The sequence below is a fragment of the Maylandia zebra genome, linkage group LG4, assembly GCF_041146795.1.
Source record: "Maylandia zebra isolate NMK-2024a linkage group LG4, Mzebra_GT3a, whole genome shotgun sequence".
NCBI lineage: Eukaryota > Metazoa > Chordata > Actinopteri > Cichliformes > Cichlidae > Maylandia > Maylandia zebra.
Window position 1 is genome coordinate 8087592 of NC_135170.1, and position 11827 is coordinate 8099418.

Sequence of the window (11827 nt, forward strand, 5' to 3'; positions counted from 1 at the left end):
ATGATGCATGTTAAAAATAGTACTTCCCATATAAAGGGCTTTAGTTGGAAAATTAAAAATCTAAAAATAGTGTACGTTCTTTAAACTTTCCACTCTAAAATAACACTATATCTGGAAAACTGTCCCATGTTTTTTAAAAAAAGAAAAGGTACAAGCTTCAGCCATGGAACCAACAGAACAGATTTAGAGAAACTGTTCTTAAAAAACCATGCTAATGCAAAGGAATAAAACAATGATCAGAAATCTGTATGTATCTAAATATAGGATTTATGTTCTTCATAACTGATTATAGTATATTTTTCATATATTCATCTAATCTAAATTAAATATATAACTTAAGGACCTTACATGTGAGCCATGAGTTTTCTATTAAGTGTTAGGTAACAAAACGGTAAACTAGACAAAAAAAAGAGAGAGAGAGAGAAAAAAACTAATACAATCTAAAATCTAAAGAAAAGAAGCCCTCAGGTTCAGTTAGGCACACTTACCTGTAGTTTGTGAAAAAAAAATCAATAGAGCATTTTAGTTCTACACTACACTGGGGAGTGGTTGCATGCATGCTGGGACACAATGCGATTCATGTCCCTTGAATGCAGGCAAACACAGCAGAATACACATACGAGTCCAAATAAGTACTGTTTGTGTGTGTGTGTGTGTGTGTGTGTGTGTGTGTGTGTGTGTGTGTGTGTGTGTGTGTGTGTGTGTGTGTGTGTGTGTGTGTGTGTTGTAACGTGCAGTGGAGGTGAAGCCAGCCGCGGAGGTGTGCAGGTGGATAGCGAATGAGCAACAGCTTCTGACTTTCCAAAAAGTACTCATTTATTTACAATATCAAAATAAAAGTGCTACCTCTACCACACATTACTAAAGAGCACACTAGTCCGCGTACACACGGGAGCATCCATTACCGGAGGAGTGCGAAGAAGAACAAAAAGGGGGTGACACCAGTCGTGAGACAGGAGGCGCCGCCATGTGGTGATACACTGCATTACAATAGCAACTGTTACAGTGTGTGTGTGTGTGATGCATGATGTGATTTCATTTCCTAATTATATATAATTAGGAAATAAAATCTTTTGGGTAAAAATCAGTCAGTGTAATGTATGTGCACATATGTATACAAACAAGACACTTCACATGTTCCCTGTATTCATTATTTTTTCAGCTCCGAGATTTGCAAGCTCCTCTTCTCCGACGGTCCATTGGACCTGAAACAAAACTGCAGCTCCAGGTATGCTCTGCTACCTGAATTCGCAGGTTCTGAAACTTCATCGTCGCCTGGCTGGTAGGTCGGTGTTTATGTCAATTTCCATTAGGCGACGCTGTTGAGTCAAGCACTGGTAAAACAAGTTATCCAGCTCCACTTGATCGGTGTCAGGACTTGATCGGGGCTCATCTGGAGAAGACTTTAAGGCAACACACATCGGACACGTGTCAGTTGCATTAATCTTTTTAATTAATACTACTACAATACAGCTTTCAAAAGCAGGAAATATCATGTAGTGACTTTAAAAGAAATACCATTCATCGTTTACAGTTTTTTCTGAATGCTTAAACCCTAACTGTGATTCTTATAGCACAATTTCTAAAACTATTAATACTTATAGCAAAACCACTCACTGAGTTTGCAAAACTAAAAGCACAAACACTGCTTTGCACTCAGTTTGCCATTTTGTAACACACACCTTGCAAAATTGTGGCTATCCACAATCCACTGCACAGCACTCTTTTTGCAGAACTGTAAACACAACTCACTGCTTTACACTCAATTTCCAAATGATCAACACGCTCCTAGCAAAACTATACACATTTATGGCTATTACAGTGGGGCAAAAAAGTATTTAGTCAGCCACTGATTGTGCAAGTTCCCCCACTTAAAATGATGACAGAGGTCAGTAATTTGCACCAGAGGTACACTTCAACTGTGAGAGACAGAATGTGAAAAAAAAATCCATGAATTCACATGGTAGGATTTGTAAAGAATTTATTCGTAAATTAGGGTGGAAAATAAGTATTTGGTCACCTCAAACATGGAAAATCTCTGGCTCTCACAGACCTGTAACGTCTTCTGTAAGACGCTTTTCTGTCCCCCACTCGTTACCTGTATGAATGGCACCTGTTTGAACTCATCATCTGTATAAAAGACACCTGTCCACAGCCTCAAACAGTCAGACTCCAAACTCCGCCATGGCCAAGACCAAAGAGCTTTCGAAGGACACCAGGAAAAGTATTGTAGACCTGCACCAGACTGGGAGGAGTGAATCTACAATAGGCAAGCAGCTTGGTGTGAAAAAATCAACTGTGGGAGCAATCATCAGAAAATGGAAGACATACAAGACCACTGATAATCTCCCACGATCTGGGGCTCCACGCAAGATCTCATCCCGTGGGGTCAAAAGGATCATGAGAACGGTGAGCAAAGATCCCAGAACCACACGGGGGGACCTGGTGAATGACCTGCAGAGAGCTGGGACCAAAGTAACAAAGGTCACCATCAGTAACACACTACAACGGCAGGGAATCAAATCCCGCAGTGCCAGACGTGTTCCGCTGCTGAAGCCAGTGCATGTCCAGGCCCGTCTGAAGTTTGCCAGAGAGCACATGGATGATACAGCAGAGGATTGGGAGAATGTCATGTGGTCAGATGAAACCAAAGTAGAACTTTTTGGTATAAACTCAACTCGTCGTGTTTGGAGGACGAAGAATACTGAGTTGCATCCCAAGAACACCATACCTACTGTGAAGCATGGGGGTGGAAACATCATGCTATGGGGCTGTTTTTCTGCCAAGGGGACAGGACGACTGATCCGTGTTAAGGACAGAATGAATGGGGCCATGTATCGTGAGATTTTGAGCCAAAACCTCCTTCCATCAGTGAGAACTTTGAAGATGAAACGAGGCTGGGTCTTCCAACATGACAATGATCCAAAACACACCGCCCGGGCAACAAAGGAGTGGCTCCGTAAGAAGCATTTGAAAGTCCTGGAGTGGCCTAGCCAGTCTCCAGACTTCAACCCCATAGAAAATCTGTGGCGGGAGTTGAAAGTCCGTGTTGCTCGGCGACAGCCCCAAAACATCACTGCTCTCGAGAAGATCTGCATGGAGGAATGGGCCAAAATACCAGCTACTGTGTGTGCAAACCTGGTAAAGACCTATAGTAAACGTTTGACCTCTGTTATTGCCAACAAAGGTTATGTTACAAAGTATTGAGTTGTATTTTTGTTATTGACCAAATACTTTTCCACCCTGATTTACGAATAAATTCTTTACAAATCCTACCATGTGGATTCATGGATTTTTTTTCACATTCTGTCTCTCACAGTTGAAGTGTACCTCTGGTGCAAATTACTGACCTCTGTCATCATTTTAGGTGGGGGAACTTGCACAATCGGTGGCTGACTAAATACTTTTTTGCCCCACTGTATGTACACTATTTTGCCAACTGTCTGGCACACTGTCACATGTGAAAACTGTGTTAGATAAGTAGTTCACTTTGCAATCAGCCTAAGCACTATAAATAAGCTACAGCAGCGGTCCCCAACCCCGGGCCTCGGACCGGTACCGGTCCGTGAGTCGTTTGGTACCGGGCCGCAAGAGTTGAGGCTCAGGTGTGAAATGTATGGTTTTCAGGGTTTTTATCGGTTTTCAGCGTTATTTTGTTATCGTTTTTATCTTTAACTCGGTCTTCCTGGGTCTTTTCATGTGTGTTATCAATAAATCTTCTTTTTTTCGCTACCGGTACTAGTTTTATTTTGTTGTATTTTTCCGCGACACCTTAAAGGCCGGTCTGTGAAAATATTGTCGGGCATAAACCGGTCCGTGGCGCAAAAAAGGTTGGGGACCGCTGAGCTACAGGTAAGCTGTCCATGTGGAGTACAATAGAGGGAGCAAGAAGAGTGAGAATTAGAGGAGGCTGAGGAAGAGGGCGTGGAGGTGAAGAAGTAGGACGAAGAGGACGACAAGGACAAGGAGGTGAAGTTAGAGGAAGAGGACAAGGAGAAGCAAGAGGAGGACGAGGAGGGGGAGGAGGAAGGGTAAGAAGAGTAAGAAATATAATTACTGATGACATCACAGCTACAATAGTGGACCATGTAATCAACCATGGAATGACCCTGAGGGAAGCTGGCCAACGGGTTCAGCCTAACTCGAGCCGCTACACTGTAGCAAGCTAGTGCATTGGGTGCTTATTACAGTTTTTTCTGAATGCTTAAACCCTAACTGTGATTCCTGTAGCACAATCTCTAAAACTATTCAGACTTATAGCAAAACCACTCACTGAGTTTGCAAAACGAAAAGCACAAAAACTGCTTTGCACTCAGTTTGCAATTTTGTAACACACACTTTGCAAAACTGTAGGCACAATTCACTGCACAACACTCAATTACCAAATTTCCAACACACTCCTAGCAAAAGTATACACATGTATGGCTATCATTAACACTAATTTGCCAACTGTCTGGCACACTTTCACATATGAAAACTTTTTTAGATAATTAGTTCACTTTGCAATCAGCCTAAGCACTATAATACAGGTAAGCTGTGTGTGCGGAGTGCAATGGAGGGAGCAGAAAGAGTGAGAAGTAGAGGAGGCCGAGGAAGAGGACGTGGAGGTGAAGAAGTATAGGATGAAGAGGACGACAAGGACAAGGAGGAGCAAGAGGAAGACGAGGAGGGGGGGGAGGAAGATGAGGAGGGGGGAGAGGAAGGGTAGGAAGAGTAAGAAATAGAATTGCTGATGACATCAGAGCTACAATAGTGGACCATGTAATCAACCGTGGAATGACACTGAGGGTAGCTGGCCAACAGGTCCAGCCTAACTCGAGCCGCTACACTGTAGCAAGTACCATAAGGACATCTTGAAATGAGAATCGGTTAGTACCGTCACTTCGCACAAAGATTTGTAGCACTGCCATATGCCAATGAGAAACACACCAATACCATTGATGTAAAAATACTGAAATTGTTACTTTACAGAATTGCTAGATGACCAGATGCTGGGGGCAGAGGAAGCATGTTCACTGCAGACCAAGTAACCCATATAGTCATTATGGCGATTGCAAATAATCCTATACTTGGAAATAAACACTTGTGTTTGTTTTGATGTGTTTGAATAAACACCAGTACTTGAAGTTTGGATCCCTCTATGCTTATGGATTTATGACAGAAGTATGAGCTCAAACTGACATAGCCTACCTTGTGCACAGAGAAAGCAAAAGCCAGATGTGTTTTGTATTCATACCATCAGTGTGCAGTTGGCGCATTGTGTGCTTAGTAAATGATGCATGGCTTGTGTGTACTGTTTGATACGGAAACACCATTTTTACGAAGGTGTGAAGAGTTAATCTAGCTGTGTTTGCTTTTGCAAGAGAACTACAATGTTTTGATTATTGGGTGACAGGTTTTCTTATTTGTGTGAAGAGTTTTGCAAAATTAGCCAATAGTTACAAAAAATGTGCTTAAGCAATCAGAAAAAACTGTAATGTGATGGCTTGTGTTAACTGTTGGATACGAAAATACCATTTTTACAAAGGTGTGGAGAGTTAAGCAAGGGTTATTCGCTTTTACAAGAAAACTACAATGTTTTGCTGATTGGGTGAAAAGTTTTCTTATTTGTGTGTAGAGTTTTGCAAAAATAGCCAAAGGTGACACTCTAACTTCCGTGTCGCTTGGCTGGCTGGTTGTTATGAGAGAATAACTTAAAAATACAATAACTTATATAATATACGCATATTATAACTTATTTCCCCCACTACTTTTCTCCCTGAAATGGATGTATTGCTTCTTTATAATTTAATTACCCACTTCCCGCATACAGCTGGCCACCAGGAAGGCAACAATGCAATGCCGACAGATCTAACGAGCAGCTGATTGTAGCTCGCGAGGTTGGTGATTTGATCTCTGCCTGCTCCAGTCTGGATGCCACGTGTCTGAATGTTAAATAGAGAAGCACTTATGAATAGAAAAAAAGTGTTTGTAAGGGTGAATGTGGCATGTTTTATATAGCACTTTGAGTGCAGGTAGAGTAGTAATAACCATGTCAGACCCAGTCCATAACAAGTAAAATGAAGGGAAAAAAGTATAATATAATAATATAAAAGTCCTCTGTGAACCAAAACGCACTCTCTTGTTGTCTCTTGTTAACTGTTTTTAAATTTTACTAATTCAGGAAGTAGATTCTTCTTTTTCAAGGAACCAATAAATTATTCTTTTTTATTTATTTATTAATTATCATTTCTAGCTTCTAACACATCTACTGTACTTCTTGGAGGGTGCAGGAGAGCAAGAGCAAGAGATGTCTTGCAGAAATCGCGGAATGGAGGGGACATTATTGTGAATTATCACTGTTCAAACCAGAGGTTTCACACACTGTGACAAGTGTGCATCCAGGTGGCCGGTACCACAGAAAGCGAATGCTAAAGTGTTTTCTGCCATTTATACTTATGATCTATACTGATACCTCTGACTGGATATCGATCAGTGACTGTAAAACAGTTTAGATATCCTGTAGCCTAATAATAATCAACACGTTCTCACTCCCGAGGCGTAATATTTTACGCTAGGTGAAATCGTCAACATGTTACGCTTCCGGGCATCCAACACGTTCCTAAATGACGAGATCAGAAAAATGAGGAAACATGAGAACCGTTTTGGAATCCGTCTACACATATTCGTTAATTTTCCTCAACTCGCTTAAGTATGATCCTAACAGCCATAATAACACAATCATATATTTTGTATTTAAGTTTTTATTTAGTTCTTATGCTGCGATAAGCGTTGTTTTGGTAAGTACGACTGTCGATCCAAATAACATCTGTAACATTAGATAAACTGATGTTACTATAAAATGATATCCTGTTATTCCGGTTAAATTGTGATGGTATCTTAGGCTGATGCGTTTGGCATAAGCATAATAAGAACACTGAATAATGTGCTGAGTTAGTAGTAGTATTAACTCAAAGTTCTTCCCAGAGTTTATTCTCCCTGTTTGTTAAAATAACACTGTACTCTATTACAGAAGACTTTAATTATTGTCGTCAAATGTCATACAAAGTAAATATATTAGATTTTAACTTTTTGATTTTGTTTTCCCCATGTACTGTATTACAACCGCTACTAGTACTACTGTTTCTAAAACTAAAGTAGTACGAATAATGATAATAATGTATTATTTAGTTTCTTACCTTGTTTCGACTATGCCTATAAAGGGTTTGGTCCGATAATAAATACAGTGATACAAGGATACACAGTTGCCCATTTTTATCTTAATTTCTTGTCTGTTTATATTTATTCAAATTCATCAGAAAAAAATATGATATGGAAAACAAAAATGAATGTTTACTCCAGTTATACATTACAGTTTTTTCTGATTAAGCACATTTTACGCGCCAGAGATCCCTTAGCTACACCGTGTTTGTTTCTATTTAGCACACCTTCCCGAGTGCCCTCCTCTCTCTGAATTAATTTATCCCAGCCCTTCTTCTGCTACGTCTATTCATTATCTAAATCTTTTCTTTCCTTTTTCCCCCACTTTTCTCATTTTCTAATTTCTCTCGATCCTACAGGTTCACTCTTCCATACCGTGTTCTTGTGGGCCGCTGTCCCTCCACCAGGCTGTCCCATCCAGTGATACTGCTTTTTCTACGGCTAAATTCGACCAGAACAGAATGACATGTTATTTCTTTATGTTATATCCGTTCTCCACTCCTCGTCCCTCTTCCTCTTCTCTTATGTAATTAAGCAGCCGTCGTATGTAGCAGTCATTCATTCTCACTGGAAGTCAAGGTCTGCGTTTGTAGTGAAGGAGGACCTCTCTGGTTGTAGTTTTAGATGCCCAAGTCACACTCCTGGAGCCGACTACAGTCCAGACTACAGTCCAGAAGCGGACCCGCGGCAAACGTGAGAACAATGCATGACGAGGAATGTGTTGTGCGACTACCTGCGCTGCCGGTTTGCCTCGCGAGTGATGTGTGCAGATGAGGGCGCCATGAGATCGCTTTTGATGGTATACTGCAAAAAATAAAATAAAAATATAATAAAAAGGTAAATATCCCATAGCTCATCCGGCAATGGCTCATCCAAAAAAAAAACTGTTGGTGTGTGTGTGTGTGTGTGTGTGTGTGTGTGTGTGTGTGCGTGTGTGCGTGTGTGTGTGCGTGTGTGTGTGTGTGTGTGTGTGTGTGTGTGTGTGTGTGTGTGTGTGTGTATCTATAGGCCTATGTATACATATGTAAATTTAGAAACACACACACAAAACCTCCAAGATGGATGAAACAGGCATGACAGAGAATAGCTTAAAAAGGGGACAAAACAAAAAAGGAATGTCCAACTTTTATGAAAACTGACATTTCTGATCAACCAGTTCAGTATGAAAACATTGTAGTTAACTTTAAAATTCTTGTGAAATTGACTGCAAGCTGCTCCGGAGGTTGCCTTCATCACTTCACAGTCGCAGAGATATGTGACCTGAAACTTTCGATGGATCTGAATGAAAACGCCAGGTTGCTGTAATCAGAAAGAGAAAGAGATTGGTAGTCTAAACAAATTGCCTAGGGTCCACCAAACATTTTTCTCCAGGGATCTTTAACTTGTTAATCCTGCCATGATCTCACCTGACGGCACGGGACGCTGTAGCTCTCTCCTGCCATTGATACCGGCTCGTCATCTTTATGCACAATCTAGAGACGTTATCGTAACGGATATTGAAGATGGATTGCTAGAGAACACCGGTGATTTGATTTCCGAGGTGGCTACGATGAGGGCCGAGGACGGTCCATTACACAGTTGATACATATTGTTAACTGTACACAAACCTTCAGTGTGCTCTATAGCGAAGGGTTTTAGAGGGAGAGGCATGCAAAGGGCAGCCAATGACAGTTTCGGGCATGCCACGCCCAAAGCGCTCGGAAGTTCTGACGTAATTTTCTTATATATTATTAAATAATCTGCAGGCTTCATTAAATGTTTTTGCCATATTTTCATATTTCACCGTCGCTTCAAACAAGAATCGTGTTTCACCGCTTATAAGCGGGCAGGAGACTGAGGCGAAGTCGCCCTGACTGTCAAGCTGCATCCAATTACTGTTGCAGCCCGTAGTGGAATTTCCCCACCGAATACAAGTGTCTAAGCTTGTGTAGCAGCATGGGTCTTCTTTTAAGCTGGAAACATGGCACACACAAACACCCACACACACATTTCAGTAAATGCTGACATTTCTTTTTTACCAAAAAGAAATGTCAGCATTTATTGTCCACAGATTTTGTAGATGGTGTTTTTAGAACCCTACAAAAAGACTCCACTAATCAAACAAAACATTAAGAGCAAGTACTTGACGAGAATGGGAAGGGAAAACTCTATTTTAACAGGAAGAAACCTCTGGCAGAACAAGGCTCAGGGAGGTGCAGCCATCTGCCACAACAGTTGGGGGTGAGGGGAAGAAGACAGAACAAAACCACACTGTGTAAGAAAGCCAGAGATTAATAATAACTAATGATTAAATGCAGTGTGATGTAGAAAAATTTATCAAAACTTACAGAATTGCCAATAATTCATAAAAACAATAATATACAACATTCAGAATTCATTGATATCAATCACTCCATCAGCTTAAAATATACCTTTTGCTACTGCAAACACAGACATGCAGTGGTTACTTGAAGCAAGTCTTGCTAAGGCAAAAGTATTGTTTTTCTCCTAATATAAACATTTTCTTTCTATATATATCCATCTACCTCACAGCTCTGTTGCTGTCAAACTGTGCTGGCACATCTACAGCATTATGTGCTACATCTGCTATTTACAGCAAATGACAAGTATGTGCATGTCATGTCCTTAAGAAACAGGGAAAACAATCCAGCAAAGAATGAACCAGGACCTGGAAGGGATGATGTCAAGAAGCCATTCTTAAGGCAGATAAACAGATAAAGCTGGTTTGAGGCTGCATTTAAATAGTAGTGTTGGGAATCTTGTAAAGTGTAATCATATTATGAATGTCGAAAAGTGCCATCAGATTTTGATACACCATGCAATGCCATCTAGGGAATGGCTGGTTGGCACAGGTTAATTTCTTAGCATGATAATCATCCCAAACATACTGCCAGTGCAGTACAATTATATAATTATTGCAGTAAAGTTGTAGCTGAATAGAAAACCAAACAATGGAACACTATCATTCTCATCATTAATGAAGCAGTGTAGGATCATGCTTGACAGAGAACAGCACAAAAGGTAGCCAACGTACAAAGAAGAAATCCAATAGTTCTGGAGAAGCAACTTAAAAAAATTACAATAAAGCTTGCCTAAAAAAGTTCAGGCTCTAGATCAATAAATACACATGGTCATACCAAATATTAACCTTAAATCTAGTTCAAATTGTATATGTTCTACTTTCATTTATATTTGCATCTCTCACCCCAACTAGTTCTCATTATTCTACTAAATATACAGAAATGAGATATGGCTCCAAACTTCAATGATTATACAGCATATATCTTAATGACTTTAAAAACAAGAAGTGGGTGTACACGTTTGAAAAATAGCATCACCATTCCTGAAGAATCTCTTTGATTTCTGTATTTCTATTTCCATGATGAGCATCAGTAATAAATATAGATTCTCAGACATTTTGTTGCTTGATTTTTTTCTGTCTACAGCAAATGACTTAACAACAGTTGTTCTATAAATGTTGACATATATGATCCTAAAAAAGGACACCCAGACTGTGCTTCATATTAACTTTGTACTAAGCTAAGCCTATAATTGTGTTTTTATCATAGCCAATATAGGCCAGCTGGACTCAAATGCTGGACTTGGAATCTCAAAGTTCAGTTTTATTTCCAGTGAAGTCAGCAACAACACACTGGAAAAATGAGGGAAGCAGTGATCAAAGGGTCCATGGAGAAAAAGAGTCTAAACATCCAGTTATACACAAGAAACTCCTCTCAACTCGGGTTAGGCTCACCCAACACCAGAGAAAAGAATCCAGGAATCTGTGTAGAAGAGACAAATGGTCAGTATCCAGAAAAAAAACAGGAGCAAGATAAGTCAAAGGAGCTTGCAAAGAAAAGCGTCTGGACTTCTTTAAGTTGCTTGAAGATGTTTCACCTCTCATCCGAGAAGCTTCTTCAGTTCTAAAGTCAAATGGTGGAGAGTCCCAGATATAAACCTGGTGGGAGTAACCCCCCACAGAGGGACTAAAGGACCCCCTGATGATCCTCTAATCTCCTGACACCCAGTTTCACACCTTGGCTCAGGCGATTAGAGGATCATCAGGGGGTCCTGATATCTGGGACTCTCCACCATTTGACCTTAGAACTGAAGAAGATTCTCGGATGAGAGGTGAAACGTCTTCAAGCAACTTAAAGAAGTCCAGATGCTTTTCTTTGCAAGCTCCTTTGACTACGATGACCTGGATGACTGAGAACCTTCACAGACAGGAGCAAGATAACAACACAGTGAACCAGTTTCACTAACTGTATAGCTTACCAGTGCACCAAAGACTGACTGCCAGCCATTATATTACAGTTTTTTCTGATGGCTTTAACCCTAACTGTGATTCTTATAGCACAATTCCTAAAACTATTAATACTTATAGCAAAACCACTCACTGAGTTTGCAAAACTAAAAGCACAAACACTGCTTTGCACTCAGTTTGCCATTTTGTAACACACTTTGCAAAACTGTAGGCACAATTCACTGTTCAACACTCTTTTTGCAGAACTTTAAACACAACTCACTGCTTACACTCAATTACCAAATTTCCAACACACTCCTAGCAAAATTATACACATGTATGGCTATCATTAACACTATTTTGCCAACTGTTTGGCACACT

At 40.3% G+C, this 11827-nt stretch overlaps 1 long non-coding RNA gene across 1 annotated transcript; it reads right to left on the bottom strand.

The window, feature by feature from the left end:
- Positions 1 to 1192: 1192 nt before the first annotated feature.
- Positions 1193 to 9008, bottom strand: LOC143418471 (uncharacterized). Its single transcript, XR_013098464.1, has 3 exons — positions 8607 to 9008; positions 7576 to 8499; positions 1193 to 1403 (listed from the first exon to the last, which is right to left on the bottom strand). It is a non-coding gene; the product is annotated as an uncharacterized LOC143418471 (long non-coding RNA).
- Between the last annotated feature and the right edge of the window lie 2819 nt (positions 9009 to 11827).